This window comes from Bufo gargarizans, chromosome 8, assembly GCF_014858855.1.
Source record: "Bufo gargarizans isolate SCDJY-AF-19 chromosome 8, ASM1485885v1, whole genome shotgun sequence".
In the NCBI taxonomy this organism is placed as follows: domain Eukaryota; kingdom Metazoa; phylum Chordata; class Amphibia; order Anura; family Bufonidae; genus Bufo; species Bufo gargarizans.
Window position 1 is genome coordinate 183,259,382 of NC_058087.1, and position 21,271 is coordinate 183,280,652.

General features: G+C 41.4%; 1 protein-coding gene across 1 annotated transcript in view; it reads left to right on the forward strand.

The window, feature by feature from the left end:
* LOC122945504 (voltage-dependent T-type calcium channel subunit alpha-1H-like) overlaps positions 1–21,271 on the forward strand; it is a 201,318-nt gene that overhangs the window by 149,220 nt on the left and 30,827 nt on the right. The window lies entirely within an intron of this gene.

Genomic DNA, 21,271 nt, shown 5'->3' on the forward strand with positions numbered 1-21,271 from the left:
TGGAACAGCGCCAAGACTAAACCGCCCAGACGTATAGATGTGTGTATACAGCGCAGTGTGTCAGCATATACGGTATATCTACAGTATATATGTGTGTACTGTATGTATGAAGCATGCTTGTAATGCGGGCACTCACCAGAACACAGCGACTGTCAATCACTGCCCCACGAGACCGCATCATAATTCATAACAGATCCTTTATAAGCACCCCCCCCCCCCCCCCCCCCCCCCAGGTAATCCGGAAATCCCACTAATCTGGCATTAACCAGCCATATAGAAGCATAGATAGAAAGGAGATAGATAGATCTAGAGACATATTGTATTATAGGCCGCCTCGCGGTTCCTAATGATCTGTTATCTGATAGTATTTTGTCCCTCGAGATGAAATCTAATGGACTCCTCCGGGGATTATAAAATCAGTGCATTTTCCAATAAGTCATTATGTGCCTATACTGTGCCCCCCGCCCATGTATCCTCGGATCTTATGTCGAGCCGGCTGCTGGTATATGATTGCAGATGTTCGGGCTCAGACTTGTCCACATAGAACAGGTAACCCCCCTGGGGACCCCTAGTCCACTCCTCCGCAAGGACCGCAGGGACCCCCATATTCAGTCGTCAGGTAGCGCCCCGCTGTGTGGGCAGATACTGTGTGCATGTAGCTGTACTGGGGGCCCCAGAGGGAATTTTACTGGTGGGCCCCGGTAAGACATGGCATATGCTATATGTCTTGTATCCAGACATTTCTACCTGATCGGAACCTGCTCTATAATAACGGATCTAATGAAGGACCTGTAATATCCGGATCTCACATAGATATTAGATAGATAGATATTAGATAGATAGATAATAGATAGATAGATAGATAGATAGATATGGGATAGATACAAAGATAAAAAAATTAAAAAGAAAATCAGGCAGCGCTCTCACCTTAAAAATTGCTATACTTTATTCGCCCATGCTGGAAGCACGACGTTTCGGCTCTATACTGGAGCCTTTTTCCAATTTTGGGTCAGTGTCGGACCAACGGGCGTGCACCTCCATATCTTTTTGTCCTGTGCGGCCATTGTTTGAGCATTAGATAGATAAATATAGGGGTTTCCTTGGTCCGTGCTATCGGGCCCCTACTCTTCTATGTCACCATCCACATTAGATAAAATATTCTGCGTTCACAAGTCACATTAACCCCATATTTCTCCCGCCAGACGTCTGCCATGTTGGGAGGAGAATGTATTCAGTCTTAACGATCGTGATCACTTCAGTCTGATTTCATACAGTTATTGCTCAGGAATTATTAGTGTCAGACGGGTGATTCTTGGCAGCGCCGCATGTCATAAAATTCAATTCTTTCAATTTTTTTTCTGCAAAGTCAGGTGAAATGCAGTTCAAGTACAGTACAAGTGAAATGTGCGATATAGTGACAGTAATACCAGTAATAAGGCCTCCCATCTTGGGGCCGATCCCTGTATATATACGGAAAGGAGTACATAGGAGGCAGTATTATAGTAGTTATATTCTTGTACATAGGAGGCAGTATTATAGTAGTTATATTCTTGTACATAGGAGCAGTATTATAGTAGTTATAGTCTTGTACATAGGAGCAGTATTATAGTAGTTAATTTCTTGTACATATGAGCAGTATTATAGTAGTTATATTCTTGTACATAGGAGCAGTATTATAGCAGTTATATTCTTGTACATAGGAGCAGTATTATAGTAGTTATATTCTTGTACATAGGAGCAGTATTATAGTAGTTATATTCTTGTACATAGGAGCAGTATTATAGTAGTTATATTCTTGTACATAGGAGCAGTATTATAGTAGTTATATTCTTGTACATAGGAGCAGTATTATAGTAGTTATATTATTGTACATAGGAGTAGTATTATAGTAGTTATATTCTTGTATATAGGAGCAGTATTATAGCAGTTATATTCTTGTACATAGGAGGCAGTATTATAGTAGTTATATTCTTGTACATAGGGGCAGTATTATAGTAGTTATACTCTTGTACATAGGAGCAGTATTATAGTAGTTATATTCTTGTACATAGGGGCAGTATTATAGTAGTTATATTCTTGTACATAGGGGCAGTATTATAGTAGTTATATTCTTGTACATAGGAGCAGTATTATAGTAGTTATATTCTTGTACATAGGAGGCAGTATTATAGTAGTTATATTCTTGTACATAGGGGCAGTATTATAGTAGTTATATTCTTGTACATAGGAGGCAGTATTATAGTAGTTATATTCCTGTACATAGGAGCAGTATTATAGTAGTTATATTCTTGTACATAGGAGGCAGTATTATAGTAGTTATATTCTTGTACATGGGGCAGTATTATAGTAGTTATACTCTTGTACATAGGAGCAGTATTATAGTAGTTATATTCTTGTACATAGGAGCAGTATTATAGTAGTTATATTCTTGTACATAGGGGCAGTATTATAGTAGTTATATTCTTGTACATAGGAGCAGTATTATAGTAGTTATATTCTTGTACATAGGAGCAGTATTATAGTAGTTATATTCTTGTACATAGGAGGCAGTATTATAGTAGTTATATTCTTGTACATAGGAGCAGTATTATAGTAGTTATATTCTTGTACATAGGAGGCAGTATTATAGCAGTTATATTCTTGTACATAGGGGCAGTATTATAGTAGTTATATTCTTGTACATAGGAGGCAGTATTATAGTAGTTATATTCTTGTACATAGGGCAGTATTATAGTAGTTATATTCTTGTACATAGGGCAGTATTATAGTAGTTATATTCTTGTACATAGGAGCAGTATTATAGTAGTTATATTCTTGTACATAGGAGCAGTATTATAGTAGTTATATTCTTGTACATAGGAGCAGTATTATAGTAGTTATATTCTTGTACATAGGAGCAGTATTATAGTAGTTATATTCTTGTACATAGGAGCAGTATTATAGTAGTTATATTCTTGTACATAGGAGCAGTATTATAGTAGTTATATTCTGTACATAGGAGCAGTATTATAGTAGTTATATTCTTGTACATAGGAGCAGTATTATAGTTATATTCTTGTACATAGGAGCAGTATTATAGTAGTTATATTCTTGTACATAGGAGCAGTATATAGTAGTTATATTCTTGTACATAGGAGCAGTATTATAGTAGTTATATTCTTGTACATAGGAGCAGTATTATAGTAGTTATATTCTTGTACATAGGAGCAGTATTATAGTTATATTCTTGTACATAGGAGCAGTATTATAGTAGTTATATTCTTGTACATAGGAGCAGTATTATAGTAGTTATATTCTTGTACATAGGAGCAGTATTATAGTAGTTATATTCTTGTACATAGGAGTAGTATTATAGTAGTTATATTCTTGTACATAGGAGCAGTATTATAGTAGTTATATTTGTACATAGGAGCAGTATTATAGTAGTTATATTCTTGTACATAGGAGCAGTATTATAGTAGTTATATTCTTGTACATAGGAGCAGTATTATAGTAGTTATATTCTTGTACATAGGAGCAGTATTATAGTAGTTATCTTCTTGTACATAGGGGCAGTATTATAGTAGTTATATTCTTGTACATAGGGAGCAGTATTATAGTAGTTATATTCTTGTACATAGGAGCAGTATTGTAGTAGTTATATTCTTGTACATAGGAGCAGTATTATAGTAGTTATATTCTTGTACATAGGGGCAGTATTGTAGTAGTTATATTCTTGTACATAGGAGCAGTATTATAGTAGTTATATTCTTGTACATAGGAGCAGTATTATAGTAGTTATATTCTTGTACATAGGAGCAGTATTATAGTAGTTATATTCTATATGATGTCTATTTAGGTAATGTATAGATGTTTATATCAGTCATCCTTTCCAGATGTATCATGCAGCTGAGGCATACTTATATGTATGCACTGTCCCCAGTATAGGTTAATTGCTGGTGCTTGTGACTATGCCTCCAACCTGTTGTAAAAGTCAAGGAAAAACTTTCTTTTTTTCTTATTTTTTTCCCCCGACCTCAAAACAGAGTTAAAAGCTTCCTAAGTGCTACGTGTTATTGTACAGACTGAATGTTTGTAGCTGTTGTTGGTGTAGTGCTCCCTCCTGAATTATACGCTGCCACCGTTCACAGCAGTCAAATGAGGACGTGCAGCGATGACTTCGTGTGTCATTGGAAAAAATGGACATTTAGCGGCACAGCACAATTATAGCGGTCTTATGTAACACTGCACCAAGCTGTAAACAATCTCCCATGCCTATATTAGAGTCTTACGTAAAAAGTTTTATATATATATCCTTAAGAAAATTGCAGCACTGCGATTGCTCGCTAGGGACAATGTTTCCCGTGCACTACTCGCCATGTGCGGAATTGTGCTGGTTCCACCTGCCGCTACACGTATGTGTCCAGGAAGGTGGAAACCTACCCACTTCTTGTCATCCAATCATGGGTCTCATAATCACAGATATATATATTAATCAAACAGTCCTCCAGACCATTTTTTTTTTCATTGCTCCTTTATAAAAAGGAAACTGAAAAAGAAAAGTAAAAAAAAAAAAAAAAAAATGATTACGTCGCTAAGGGCTCTTTCACACCTGCGTTCTTGTCTTCCGGCATAGAGTTCCGTCGTCGGGGCTCTATGCCGGAAGAATCCTGATCAGTTTTATCCTAATGCATTCTGAATGGAGTGAAATCCGTTCAGGATGCATCAGGATGTCTTCAGTTCCGGACCGGAACGTTTTTTGGCCGGAGAAAATACCGCAGCATGCTGTGCTTTTTGCTCCGGCCAAAAATCCTGAACACTTGAAAGGCATTGATCCGGATCCGGCCTTAAGCTAAACGTCGTTTCGGTGCATTGCCGGATCCGACGTTTAGCGTTTTCTGAATGGTTACCATGGCTGCCGGGACGCTAAAGTCCTGGCAGCCACGGTAAAGTGTAGCGGGGAGCGGGGGAGCAGCATACTTACCGTCCGTGCGGCTCCCGGGGCGCTCCAGAGTGACGTCAGGGCGCCCCACGCGCATGGATGACGTGATCGCATGGCACGTCATCCATGCGCATGGGGCGCTCTGACGTCATTCTGGAGCGCCCCGGGAGCCGCACGGATGGTAAGTATACCGCTCCCCACTCCTACTATGGCAACCAGGACTTTAATAGCGTCCTGGCTGCCATAGTAACACTGAACGCATTTTGAAGACGGATCCGCCTTCAAATGCTTTCAGTAAACTTGCGTTTTTCCGGATCCGGCGTGTAATTCCGGCAAGTGGAGTACACGCCGGATCCGGACAACGCAAGTGTGAAAGAGGCCTTAATCAGACCGTCGGTGGATGCAGTAGTCAGAAAGAAAAAAAATGGTGGAAATAGAATAGTGGCACATGGGGTCTCACTCCACGTCATCAACAGCATCTAAAACACGAGAAAGAAAAAAAAAAGGATCATATATCAGTACAGTTATTTCTAACAATATTACAGTATCACAATATAGCAGAGCAAACCAAAGGTAAAGGAGGCGCACAAGCAGAATACACCTGTACAACATGGCTAACCTCAAAGGCTATACACACCCTTTGGCCCCTTTCACACGGGCGAGTATTCCGCGCGGGTGCGATGCGTGAGGTGAACGCATTGCACTCACACTGAATCCGGACCCATTCATTTCTATGGGGCTGTGCACATGAGCGTTGATTTTCACACATCACTTATGCGTTGCATGAAAATCGCAGCATGTTCTATATTCTGCGTTTTTCACGTAACGTAGGCCCCATAGAAATGAATGGGGTTGCGTGAAAATCGCATAGCTTCTGCAAGCAAGTGCGGATGCGGTGCGATTTTCACGCATGGTTGCTAGGTGACAGTCTATTCACTGTATTATTTTCCCTTAAAATATGGTTATAAGGGAAAATAATAGCATTCTGAATACAGAATGCTTAGTAGGTGATCAATTGAGGGTTAAAAAAAAATCAAAAAATTTACTCACCTTCTCCTCTTGATCGCGTAGTTCCCGGTCTCTTCTTTACTTCTTTAATGATGAGCTGTGGGCTAAATGACCTGTGGTGACGTCAGATCACATGCTCCAATCACATGGTCCATCACCGTGGTGATGGAGCATGTGATCTGACGTCACTACAGGTCCTTTAGCCCACAGCTCATCATTAAAGAAGTAAAGAAGAGACCGGGAACTACGCGATCAAGAGGAGAAGGTGAGTAAATCTTTTTATTTATTTTTTTAACCTCTCCAGCACTATTATACTATGCATTCTGTATTCAGAATGCTATTATTTTCCCTTATAACCATGTTATAAGGGAAAATAATACAATCTACAGAACACTGATCCCAAGCCCGAACTTCTGTGAAGAAGTTCGGGTTTGGGTACCAAACATGCGCGATTTTTCTCACGCGAGTGCAAAACGCATTACAATGTTTTGCACTCGCGCTGAAAAATCGTGCGTGTTCCCGCAATGCAAAAAAAAGAAGACGCCCGTGTGAAAGAGGCCTTAGGGGCATTTTTTTATTAGTGCATTGTACTCATTTTGAGCTAAAAATCATATTTTTTTTATTGGTCTTTATTACAAATATGGAGCCCTTTTCTCTGTACAGGGCTGAGATGCTCTAATAGAGGGATCTGAGTTTTCTCTCTGCTCCGTCAGACTGCTTAGCTGACGGGCTCCTTATCTCTGCTCTCTGACATTATAAACACCTATTATAGCTCACTTCTTATCTTACTAATAAGAATGTATCTTAAATAAATGTTTATGACCTCTTAGTAAATTAGATAATAAGATGACCGGCACAAAGTGAAAGTAAAAAAGTACAATTCACACAGCTAGTCAAACCGTTAAAGGGGTTGTCCGAGTTATGAAAAAAATATATAGCACTGTAAATCTGATGGTCAGCAATATATAACTGAACTAAGCAAGTTTTCAGCAAAAAAGAATATATTTCCTCATTTCCCTGGTTCCCTTCTGGCCCTTTGCTTACCTGCAATAAAAAAAAACAATCTCTGCCCCTCCCCCCTGCTCTGCAAAGAGAGTGAATATGTGTGACATGTCTGCCTGCTGGGAGACTTTAGCAGTATGTTGTATGTGTAGGACTAAAAGTCCCAGCTGTATAATAACACTGCTGATACATACAGGATCTTCCCCCTACCTGTTCTTGTGCAATGCTCTGCAGAACTCCTGTCAGCTCCTGTGCCCAGCATTTGTCTCCTCACTGCCTGCAGCTACTCAGTAAAGCCTTCAGCCCTGAGTCTGTGCAGCTGAAGGGGTTAAGAATCCAGGGAGAGAGCAGATGGCAGTGAAGCGGGGCGTGGCCAGCACAGTGACATCTGTGTACAGACTCATATCTGATCTCTCAGGCTTGTGCACAAAACATCATCAGAGCAGGGAGAGAAGCTGACATCACAGGTCATGTGACCCTCAGTCAAATCTGAGAAAGCAGCAACTGGAGATAAAGTAAGTGCATTGTAAAGTCCTTACATTTGCCTAGTGTGAAACATACAAAGCCAAAACGCTAGTGTGAAAGTAGCCTTATTTTTTTTATCGCGTTTTGGCTTTCCGTTTGTGAGATCCGTTCAGGGCTCTCACACGCGGTCCAAAACGGATCCGTTTTGCCCTAATGCATTCCGAATGGAAAAGTATCTGCTCAGAATGCATCAGTTTGCCTCCGATCAGTCTCCATTCCGCTCTGGAGGCGGACACCAAAACGCTGCTTGCAGCATTTTGCTGTCCGCCTGACGAAGCAGAGCCAAACAGATCCGTCCTGGCGCACAATGTAAGTCAATGGGGACGGATCCGTTTTCTCTGACACAATCTGGCACAATAGAAAATGGATCCGTCCTCTATTGACTTTCAATGGTGTTCAAGACGGATCCGTCATGGCTATAGAAGACGTAATACAACCGGATCCGTTCATGACGGATGCATGCGGTTGTATTATTGTAACTGAAGCGTTTTTGCAGATCCATGACGGATCCGCAAAAAACGCTAGTGTGAAAGTAGCCTTACTCAGACAACCCCTTTAACCCTTTGTGACAGAACGGCTCAATATTTTTAATAAAGACCAATTCGAAAAATTATTTTTAGCCCAAAATAAGTAAAATCCAATCATAAACAAATTTGCATCTGAAAGGTGTACATTGCTTTTAAATTCCACGTTTAATCTGGCTGGTTTATGTCTATTCAGAAGGTATATCCATGAGAGTTCCTTTTTCTTAGGTGCACTCAGTCTATCCCCTTCGGGGGCGGAACATGATCGATGACCATGACCCTTAGATCATTTTCATTGTGGCCCTTCTCTACAAAGTGTTTCGGCACCGGCAGATCCTTGCGTTGGCTACGTATAGAAAACCTATGATTATTGAAGAGGTTTTTATGTGACACATTGTAAGAGAGCATTGTAAAACCATGCCCCTTCATGATGGACCACACACCCTTTCAGTACCGCATTGCTACCCCCTCTGCATTGTTTGGTCTGATAAGACAGCATCCTGGAGGCACATATAGTTAATGTCATGGAGGGCTACTCACTGAGAGAACGTAGCCCTCCATGTGGGCCCCCGGGAGATTCACCAGCTCTTCAGGTAGTCCAGGAGATCTCTACTTTTTCCATGAGTCTCCCGGATGTTCCAGGAGAGTTGTCAGATATGATTATATGGGCACTGTATAGCGCCATTCTCTGTGCGTTCTATTGCAATGTTATGTAGGCATCTATTATTTTTCCCATTATAGAGGTATTATTTTGGCTATGCTAGGTAGAATATGCACTATATATTGGTTTGTTTATTTGTAGTATATGGGCACTGTATGGCACTAGTATCTGCACCCTCTGGCAGTATTGTCTGGGCACCTCATGGTACCATTGATTTTCTTTAGAGGTTCTATTTGGCCTGTGATAGGGAGGATAGACACTGTATGTTGGTTTTACCAGTGTATTATCTAGCAGTGTTATGTGGGCACTGTATGACACTATTATTTGCACACTCTAGGGCAGAATTACATGGGTATTTTATGGTACCATCCCCTTTTCCTTTATAGATGTATTATTTGAGCAGTGTTAGTAAGGATATTGGCTGTATTTGGTCACTGTATGGCACTATTATCTGTTCACTTTTTAGCAGTATTATGTGGGCATGTTATGGTACTATCCCTTTTTCCCTTAGAGGTATTATTTGTCTGTGTTAGGGAGGATAGACACTTTATATTAGTTTTTCTAGTATATTATCTAGCAGTGCTATGAGGGCACTGTACGACACAATTATTTGCACTCTCTAGGGCATTATTACAATGCTACCTTATGGTACCATCTATTTTTCCTTTCTAGAGGTGTTAGGCCTCATGCACACGACCGTTTTTTTTTAAGGTCTGCAAAAACGGGGTCCGTAGGTCCGTGATCCGTGACCGTTTTTTCGTCCGTGGATCTTCCTTGATTTTTGGAGGATCCACGGACATAAAAAATAAAAAAAAAATCAAAGTCAAGTTTGCCATTGAAATGATAGGAAAAAACGGACACGGATCACAGACACGGATCACGGACACGGATGACAAGCTTGTGTGCATCCGTGTTTTTACACGGACCCATTGACTTGAATGGGTCTGCGAACCGTTGGCCGTGAAAAAAATAGGACAGGTCGCGGCCAGGAAACACGGATCACGGATGCAGCTGCCAAACGGTGCATTTTCCGCTTTTTCCACGGACCCATTGAAAGTCAATGGGTCCGCGAAAAAAAACGGAAAACGGCACAACGGCCACGGATGCACACAACGGTCGTGTGCATGAGGCCTTATTTGGATTGTGTTAGTGGGAATATTGGTTGTATTTGGCCACTGTATGGCACTATTATCTGTACTGCTCACTCCATGGCAGCATTACATGGGCATCTTATGGTACCATCTCTTTTTCCTTTACAGATGTATTATTTGAGCTATGTTACTATGGATATTGGCTGTATTTGGCCACAGTATGGCACTATTATCTGCAGTGCTTACTATATGGCAATATTACATGGGCATCATGATACCATCTCGTTTTCCTGTTTAGATGTATCATTTAGGCTGTGTTAGGGAGGACAGACACTTTACATCAGTTGTATTTGCGAACTATCTAGCAGTGTTATATGGGCAGCATGTGGCAGTAGTATCTGTGCACTCTATGGCAATATTATATGAGCATTTTAGCATGTTAACATCCATTGCATGGCAGTGTTATGCTTATACTGTATGGCGACACTATTATGTGGGCACTGTGTGGCACTGTTAGTATTACACTATATTCCCCTTCCACCACCATTTCTAAACCCTTGTGGCTCTGTTTAAAGTGGCGGGAGCAAGTTGAGAGGGTTCACCCCTGTTCCGCTGGCACCGCTGGTCAATCAATCAAGATAAACCGGAGAGAGCGCCATTTCTTTTTTTGGTTGTCATTGATAAATGCGCCTCCTCGGGCGAATAGATTGAGGGGTTATTATTGTAACGGTACTCGGCCCCAGTAGAGAACTCTTTTATCAGCCTCTGAGTGAATTAAGCCAAATTTCCAGGACATTCTCTGCCGAAGACGGGGCCGGAGATCCTTCAAGCATGGTATGAGAACAGGTTCTTTCAAAATGTTATTAAAGGGGTGGCCCCTGGGAATATTAAGCTATGGAAACAATTCGCCGTACAAGCCCGGCCAATCTAAACGCATTTTGCACAATCGCATCTGTTTCGGCGCGAGGTTAACCTGTTCAGGGAATACGGCGGCTGCGCGGTGCCTTGTCATTGTGCTTCAAGTCTATTTTATTACAGTATAATGAAGTCTGCAGTATAACTCGCCGGGTGTTTATCATGGATAAATCCCCTCTTCCCTGTAATTACAGGTAAGTATAAGCCCTTGGGTCACCCCCTTTCGTCCAATAAGAATTCTAGATAGCCGATATCTATATCCGGGAAAACTGAATGACAACCAATATGGCCGCCTTTATGTGTCATGGGGAAAAGGTTGTCACTCATCTTTTCCAGACTCCTGACTGGCAGGTCTGACTAGTTATCTGGCTATAGGGGGATGAGAAGTCGATTCGCTATGTAACTCGGCAGATTTGACTGGCAAAGTCTTTGCGGCAGCTCCGGTGGGTGCCCATATTGGTTGTCAGCCATCCCCAAGGCTTATAAATCTTGCAGTGATTAGTAGGTTGTCTCGAATGAGACACCTCCTAAAGGAGCACTCCTTAAAGGAGCAGACTCATTGGACACATGTCAGGACCCAACAGTCGCAACGTATCCAACCCTGCTGGAATTCTCCATAGTTGCCCACTTTCCCAAATTTGCCGGGCAAATTAGCTCAGTCCCAGGGTGAGAATGGGCGTGACTAATGCAAACCCCACCCACATGCGGTTGTTTCCAGGCGGGTCCGGCTGTTTTGTGGGTGGGGCTTATACGTCACGATTTTACCAAATGAAATGTTGGTAAGGGCTCATGCACATGACCGTATGTATTTTGCGGTCCACAAAAGATGGCTCTGCAAAAAAAAAAAAAAAACGGATGACATCCGTGTTGCATACGTTTTTTGGGTGGATAAATTGTAACAATGTATGTCCTTGTCCACAAAACGGGCAAGAATAGGACATATTCATTTTTTTTTTTGCGGAACGGACATGCGGACATATGGACACGGAATGCATACAAAGTCATTTGTAATGTGTACAGTGCGCAATCTTAAATATACCAGTCCTCTCAGCCTACAGAGTTCAACCATGGCTACCAATCAGAGTTCATCTTTCATTTTTTAGACCTACCCGGGAGAAATTAAACAGAGACTGCGATTGGTTGCTATGGGCGACAAGGCCGCTTCTCACTGAGACCATTTTGATACCTGGTGCCCCTAGCAACCAATCAAAGCACAGGTTTCATTTTATAAGAGCCCACTGAGAAATGAAAGTAGTGCTGTGATTGGTTGCTATGGGCAGCAGGCATTTTCATAACTCTCCCCCATCATTTCTTGATTCTACAAAATGGCCGCCACCATTATGTAGTTTGTTTCCCTCTGATTTCCATACTTTCAGAAGCATCCTTTGTAGTTAAGTTTATATAATGCAAGCAATTTAATGTGATTTTTATTAGGCTTTTTTCATCCTTTTTCTCCCAAGGTCACAGATTAGGCCCTGGAGCCCGGCTTTTGTCTTCTCTGACTCCCTTCCCCATCGAGAGACAAGATGATCATTTAGATGATTGATTTTTAATCTGAGGTGCTAAAACATTCATGTTCCTAATTTTATCCCCGTCCATGGTGATATGCGAGATATTATTATAATTGATTTACACATTTCATAACGTGGCCCATGAAGGCGGCGGGCCACGAACCCTTCAATTTCCACACGGTCCCCAGGACTTAATTAGCTCTGTATAAATTAGACATGATGGAGATGTGTAGGACACGGATGCTGCGCTCATGGCGAGACCATCCGTGGGGACCTGCAACAACGGGCGTCATATTAACCCTCACATTTTACAGAAAGGAGCAAAACAAATCCTCAGAAATTAAGATTTAGTGGTAGATTTATCAAAACTGGTGTAAAGGAAAATTGGCTTAGTTGCCCAGAGCAACCAATCAGATTTCACCTTTCATTTTAAAAAGGAATTCTGAAAAATGAAAGGTGCGATCTGATTGGTTGCTATGGGCAACTAAGTTTTCCTCTACACCAGTTTGATAAATCTCCCCTTTAATTGCTTTTTGGATGTTTTTGGCTCGTTATGGGGCAGGACTTACATCATTTAGTTATATATTTTTGTAGGCCCCATGGACAATACCATAGAAAAATCAAGGTGGCCAAATTACTCCTCAAACCATCCTTCATTTGTGGCTCCAATGATAATCCTCAACTGCTCCCTAAAATTGGCAGCGCTTATAGGGTCCCTGAGGGGGACATTAGGGACAGCTGTCAACAGTCCCTAATTTTCAGAGACAGTCCTGGCCAATTCAGGCTGTCTTGGCCCACCTTATGTAAGCTTATGGCAAGCTTGGTAAGCCCCACCCATAAGTGGGCATCCTGAGTGGGTTGAATGCTTCATGGGTGAGGCTTACATGTTACATTTATAAGGGTCCAAGAAGCTCTTGATGGGGTCCTCAGACTGTAGAGTTACTTCAGCTATCCCAGCTAAATTTTTAGTCAAAATGGCCGCCCTTCTCGGCGAGGACACAGTGAACCCCACCTATGGAGTCGCAGCAGCCGAAAGATATTCCGGATACATTTCCCATTATGCTTTGCTCTTTTTATCTTTGGTGTAACAGAACAATCGTGTCACGTCCATCGGAGGAGAGGGCTCGTTAGAGGGGACGAAGGAATGTTACGGCGGCGGTTCTCTCCTTGAACACACGGCGCATGATGTTCTGATTTGAATTTGGGCGGACGAGACGCTGTTCAGACTTGTACGTTTGACACAAGAAGATTGTATTTTCCTCGGAATAATAATGATGTAAAGAGAGAGTTCTGCCTGACAGAAAAGAAACGCAGACCCGGCTCGGGATGATCAGCCTCTCATTACCGGAGGACACATGTTACACTGCCTCATACTGCTTAAAGGGCAACTCCATCTTCTCACATGTCCATGTCAGTAAGGGCCTGTAAAGTCCGACCCCCTATGTTCTATGTCATATCTCTCAGCTTTGAAAGAATGTAAAGATGGCAGATATTTAAATGGAACCTGTGATTAACTCTATGCAGACCTCACTGAGGGACAGAAATGCTGATGTCAGCGGTGTGTCACTCATGAGCTAAATGTAAGAGGTTGGGGGAGGGGGGGGGGCGGCGCTGGGGAGGGGGCCCCATGGATCAGTTTCACACCGGGGCCCCATGGATTGTGTGTACCCCACTGGCCGTGACTCTTTTCCAGGCCCAGTCTGCAATGATTGTGATGTTGGTTCTCAGCAACCACTTACTTTTAACTTTTAAATGACAGAAATCAAATCACCGGTCTCTACTTTATACTATAGTATAAAGTACTTATACTACAGATAGTATGGACGCGCATGAAGGTGATCTATATCATCTCATATCTATCTATTTATCTAATATCTATCTATTTAATATCTATCTATCTCATATCTATTATCTATCTATCTAATATCTATCTATCTCATATCTATTATCTATCTAAGGCTACTTTCACACTTGCGGCAGGACGGATCCGACAGGCTGTTCACCATGTTGGATCCGTCCTGCGGCTATTTCGCCGTGCCGCCGGATCCGTCCTGCCGCAAGTGTGAAAGTAGCCTAATATATACCTATCTATTATCTATCTATCTCATATCTATTTTTTTATATCTATCTATCTATCTATCTATCCTCTCGCTCATATCTATCTAGCAGTTGGATTGTGTACAAACCATATATTAAGAATCCCTTTGCTTACCATGAAGGTATATTAGAGCAGGATTCCCCTTTATTCGCTGGCCGTGGATCTTTCCCGATTAGTTTGCGTCGGATCCACCAGAGAAGTGTTCACAGACTTGTGTAAATGACGGAATTCTGCAGAATTAACCACTTCACCAGATGTGTGCGCAGCGGACACAGCTTTATATTAGTCATCCCCTGTTTAGCTTATCATGGAGGGTGTTATTTTTATATGTGGAGTGTATGTTATATGTTTAGGTTAGCATTAACGAGATGAAGAGTGGAGGGAACTCAAAGTCTGAAATGCAGTGGAACTTGGTCTATTCTGATCTGTTAATATAGATTATCCCAGATTGTATTATATACCACAGTTCTACTATTTCAAACATAGATTCTATCTATATATTATCTGTCTGTCTATCTATGTATCTATCTCATATCTATCTCATATCTATCTATTATCTATCTATCTATCTATCTATCTATCTATCTATCTATCTATCTATCTATCATCTCCTATCTAATATCTCTATCCATCTCATATCTATCTATCTATCTATAGTGATGGAGGACGAACATCTGCCGGGACGGTTCGCTAACGCGATCAAATGTTCGAGAACCGCAAGTTCGCAGCGGGTCCCATTCATTTTAATGGCAGGCGAACCTGAAACACCTTCAGCTCATATTTGCAGCCAAGAAATACTTACTAGAAGTGCACAAATAGTCCCACAACATGGACAGTGACACCAGATGTAGTATTCGAATTTGCGATCTCCATTCATTATTTCTTTCAATGCGAAATATCGGCAATGTAATTTTCGCGTACGCGCATGCGCACAACAGTTATAATCATTTTTTCCAATACCGTTTGTCACTGTGTGTAGCTGAAGGAACGCAGCAAAACAGAAAACAAATGCTGCAGTACCCAAATACACTAGAAAGAAAGTATATTATTGGCATATAACACCCCGCTTCTATCAGTTTTTTGGGGGGGACGACTGGTAAATCACACCAGTTATAATTATTTTTTCTAATAGCGTTTGTCCCTCTGTATAGCTGCAGAACCGCACACAACTGCTGCACAATACAACTGCACTATAATCTGCTTTCTATGTTAGGCCTCATGCACACGACAGTATTTTTTTGCGGTCCGCAAAAAGGGGTTCCGTTGTTCCGTGATCCGTGTCCGTTTTTGTTTCCGTGTGTCTTCTTTTATTTTTGGAGGATCTCCAGACATGAAGGAAAGTAAAAAAAAGTCTAAGTCAAGTTTTCCATGCAAATGATAGGAAAAAAAAATGGATGACAATCTTGTGTGCCTCCGTGTTTTTTCACGGAACCATTGACTTGAATGGGTCTGCGAACCGTTGTCCGTGAAAAATATAGGACAGGTCATATTTTTTTCACGGACTGGAAACACGGATCACAGACACGGATGACAAACGGTGCATTAGCCAAGTTTTCCACGGACCCATTGAAAGTCAATGGGTCCGCAGAAAATCACGGAAAACGGAACAACGGACACGGGACACAACAACGGTCGTGTGCATGAGGCCTAAGAAAGTATATTATAAGTGTATTACACCCCTCAGTATGTCACACCTATCGATAGCACACCTATACCAGTCCTTAAAAGGACTTTTGTGGCCCTATTAGCTAGCGTTTGGTGTCCCTAACAGCCTGTCCCTGCTCCACACAGCGACCTCTCCCTACACTGGCAAAACACTGAATGTAAAATGGCGGCCAGATCAGGTTTATTTATAAGGTAGAGGATATGTCCATGTGCCGAAACGTCTCAATTGGCTGTCCTGTCCCACCTGATGGATGTGTCATGGGTCAAAGTTCTTCACAATGTAAAAAGAATATGGCGGGCGCGAATATCGCATGTTCGGCGAATCGCGAACGAGCAAATTTCGCCGTGAACCAACCGCAGGGCGAACCGCAAGGCCATCTCTATCGATCTATCTCGACTGCTCTTGGCCTTGCTGACTGGCTGTGCCTTATAAAGGGGATGGATGATTTCTTGGAAGCTGTTTCCGATCCCCTGACGGGCACTTTGGCGATTTATGTCGTGCCCGGCCTCCAGCTCGCGCCCATTAGACCCCAGTGACGGAAATTATCTCTGCATCTTTTATCTCTTCCCCATCCGTATACAAGACGTCTCGTCTTTGTTTTATTCCTAAAAGGTGTCTCCCCTCCCCCTGCAATTAACATGAAGAATAACCCATATTGTAACAATTTATGTAAGATGGAACCATATTTCACCGGACGCGCCCGCAGCGCAGATTCTAGACGATAATTAATACCGTAACACCTACAAATCTCCTTTTTAATGTTTTCCTTAAAGATGGAGAATTTTTATGGCGCTTTCCAGCAGCCAGAGGCGATAATTCTCGGCCCTTGTTAGATTCCTAGAAGGGTGAGCGGCGCGGCTCCAATTTGTGACCTTTACAGCAGAAAAAACAGGATTTTAGAAGTTTATGTAACAAAAAACTTCCACGGAAAATTGCCATTTCTTCTTGGGTTAGGGTAAGGTTTAATTTATTCTCATGTATTGTGTTCCCCTTTAAATGTTTTTCTACACTTTACATACAGTTATTGTAATGTAATATATACATGGTCTGAAGCAATGGGTGCTGCAGAGTGAGTGGTAGGAATTTTAGGAAGGGATGGACTTGCCCTTTAAGACTCCTCCATTGTCTTCTTTAGTGTACTGTCTCTTTAAGGATGTTTTCTATTATATCCGGAAGCTTTTTTTTTTTTGCATTAAGTATTGAAGATGCAAACGCACTCCACATCCAAACCACAGAGATTTTGGGATGTGAAGAGCTTCTTTCCTTCCTTCCTCTGTGGTTTTACGCCATGACAGAATCAAGCATTTCATCAGCCTCATTCGCCGTTTTCCATGAAGTGGGGGGGGGAGGGGGATCTAACATTGACATGATTTGTATGGTACCCTGTTGCTTTTTTCTTAAAGGCATTGCCCAGAATTTGAAACACATGGCTCCTTTTTTTCTATTCCCACAAACATTCATTTACTGTGACTGGTATTGCAGCTCTGCTCCGCTCCATAGAAGTGAATGGGGCTAAGCTGCAATACCACACACGACCTGTGGACAGATGTGGTGCTGTTTTTGGAAGAAATCAACCATGTTTTTTTATCTTGGACAACCCATTTTCCACTCTTTTGTAAATGAAGCCTAATCATTGTGTAATGAACAGTTCTTTAACTTTTTAATAGACTTTGTCTCAGTTCTTCAGCATTTTAAGATCTCTGATTGCTTTCAATGTCTGACAAGACGGATCCGTCCTGACACACAATGTAAGTCAATGGGGATGAATCCGTTTTCTCTGAAACAATAGAAAATGGATCCGTCCCCCATTGACTTTCAGTGGTGCTCATGACGGATCCGTCATGGCTACAGAAGACATAATACAACCGGATCCTTTCATGACGGATTCCTGCGGTTGTATTATGGTAACGGAAGCGGTTTTGTAGATCCATGACGGATTCGCAAAAAAACACTAATGTGAAAGTAGCCTAAGTTTGTTACTGTGTATCAGAGCAGTTGAAATGTATCTGGCTGTAGTCCAGATTATTAAATTTATATAGGATTATTTAGAATGGGAACAATTGTAGCAAACCCTCAGCTGTGAGACTATGCAGCTTTGTACCAATTTACTGACAGCAAGTAGAGATTTTCTAAATGGTAATTGAATGAAACCTCACTTTATACCAGGCACATGATGACATCATTAGTGGACGCCTGGTTATTAGTGTTCATTGAGCATGCTCGGCCAAACACCAGTTCAGCTTGAGCGCGATGTATTTAAATGTAATTCAGCATCTATTTCTGAAAAGTTTATGCTGGGATTTGAACTCCCAACACCTTGTACATTAGAGGCAAGGACCTTATCCACTCAGCTATAAAGCTGAATGCTAAGGTGTGTCAGGAAAACCTCATAGTAGTTTCTGATGTAGTGATAAGGGCCTTACCTCTAATGTACAACATTGGGAGTTCAAATCCCGGCATAAACTTTTCAGAAATTAGATTTAAATACACTGGGTGTCCCCAAGCACTGACTCCATATATGGATATAGCTTTATATGGAGTCAGAACAGGGACTCCTTAGCTGAACTACAGTCCCGACACCCTCCCCTCTTCAGAGCATTGACTTCCATTGTGCTCGGTAGAACACCCGAGCATCGCAAAGTGTTGCACACAAGCACTTTGGTGCTCAATCAACACTACTGGTTATATCAGGGGCAGGACTCATGGGCCCTTACACACATGGCTGTCTTTAACGCGGGGCAAAAGAAGCTGTTGCCCCGGGCGCAAGATTCCAGGGGGCACTAGCAGGGCCGCACCGCCAATTAGGCAAAGTGAGGCAATGGCCCCAGGCGGCGCGGCCCTGGTGACTATTGGGGGGTGGCAGCGGCAGGGAACAGGGAGATTAGCGCTTCCATTGTGGAAGCGCTCATTTCCATAGTCACCTGTATCACCCTCCTCAGGACGGCGATACATATAGATGTGCTGCGGCGGGGGAGGGAGAGGCATCTCCCTTCCCCGTTCCTATGATAGGCTGCGGGCACTAGGCAGCCTATCAGAGGCCGGTGCAGGCAGCGCGATGACGTCATCGCACCGCCTGACTGTAGAGCGTGGGACACAGGCATCACATTGCTGCCAGCCTGATGGAGGTAAGTTTAAGTGTTTTTTTTTTTATATGGTACTACTTACTGGCACATTATTTGTGGCACTTTTTACTGGCACATTATTGGGGGCACTGTGGGGGCATCTACTGAGGCCACAAAGAAGGGGTATTTTATATGGGGGGCTCTGTATAGGGGCATTTTATACTGGGGCACATTATGGTGAGTACTATGAGGAAGGGGAGAGAGGAGCACTATGAGGCATTTACTGGGGGCACTATATAGGGGTATTTTATACTGGCACATTATGGGGGCACTATGGGGACATTATCTCAACTGGGGGCATTAAAAGGTGGTATTTTTTGCACTGGCACATTATAAGGAGAATTATTACTACTGGGGGGAATTATGATGGGCTTTATTACTACTGGGGGTCTATGGGGATGTTGGGGATATAAAGCAAATGCTTTATATAAAAGAAAGAATCAAAGGAAAATTTTCAAAGGGAATTGATTCTGGAGGTGGACATATAAAACATCTCAAAAAGAATTAGTTGTTAATTGAATTATGTTGTGCGATCAGTAAATCATGATACAAACGTCTATGCAAAAATATTAATAATTTATTATACAATAACTCAGAATACAGTCAAAGCCTAATCAATAGAAAAACTCAATAATATGAAATAACACACAGTGATATGCAGCACCCAAAATTCATCACTAGATTGCTCTAACACGACTACCAGCGTTCCATAACACCTCTCAAACATAAAAATGTAATACAAGTGTCCCAACGACAATTATGAGATATAAAACTCAATAGTGATAAGGACAGATACGAACCCTTGCTCTGCTCAAACTATGACCAATCTCGGATATCGGGTAGTATTGCTGCATAAGTTATAAATTATCAAGCCTGATATGACTATGGAATGAATATTCCAATCAGAGATTCTCTCTGATATCAATATTAGATCGTTTATTCAGTAATATGCATATTTACTGAATAGTGATAATATTGATGTAGTACATCTAACATTACACATCTGCAATAAAGCGGGAAGTATCTAAATAGCAGGCCAATTAATTCAATCGATACTACACATAATAAAGTTATACATTACCCGAGAATGCAGTTGATATGCAGAGTCTAAGGGAAGTCAGCTCTAAGGCCCGTTCTGATCATTGGGAATTTTCTCCTGGGGTCTCTCCTTTCTTTTTTTGTTTCTCTGTGTTTCCTGTGTTTTTTGTTGCTACCTGTTATAATTTTTTACCATTCACATGTGTGTGGTTTATGATCACAAACTTATCAGTTATACACACCTTCCTAACTTGGAGTTTTCCAATCATTATCGGTTAGGCGTGTACATATGATAATGACTGTGATGTCACTGTATCACCCAGAATGCATTTCAGCTGTTGGTGCAATGTTACCTATTCATACCTAGGTGGCACTATTGCATAAGCTATTAGCATCATCACTATTAGGGGTTAACTGTCCAGGTCTGATTTCTCTTACATTCTATACACATAATATATGGAATCCTAAATCAGAGGTAAGGGATTATCTTTGACACATAAACCAATTAAGGCATAGACTTTGTGGTACCATTTAGACTTTTCCCATACTCTCAAAGTTACGTACCGATAAGAATATAATAGACCTTGTACTCTCACAGACATGTGTGTCTCCTCTGTTGATTGATTGTTAGTTAAAATAATACTATCTTACTAACAAAATTTTACACTTAAAACATTTCTCACCATGCTTTAGGAGTGTATGCGTTCCTCGTGAGAAATATATATATATAAGATAACAGATGCATTGACGTCCTTCATAATATTCATCAATATAGTACAATACATATGTCCTATTGATTATCTTATACTAAAACTTAATGTTCATTATACATATACATCACAGATTTTCTGCTTCATCAATAGACATTAAACCATTGGGATAATTAGTACAAGAAGCATCTACAAAATATCCTTATCTCAGTCATAAATCTATAAGGAGACAAGAATGACTCTTCTCAGACTGGTACATCTACAGAGAAGAAATTGTATGAACTGTGTCCTTTCCATGAACCTATTTCGACCTATTTTAGAATACATACACAATGGTGAATTTAACACAATATGGCCTATTATATATCAGATCCACTATAATTAGGATATTTTGATATAAATGTTATACACCTATGAAAAGGCACAACAGGGAACATGATTACTAGTATGGGCACTATGGGAGCATTATTACTTCTGGG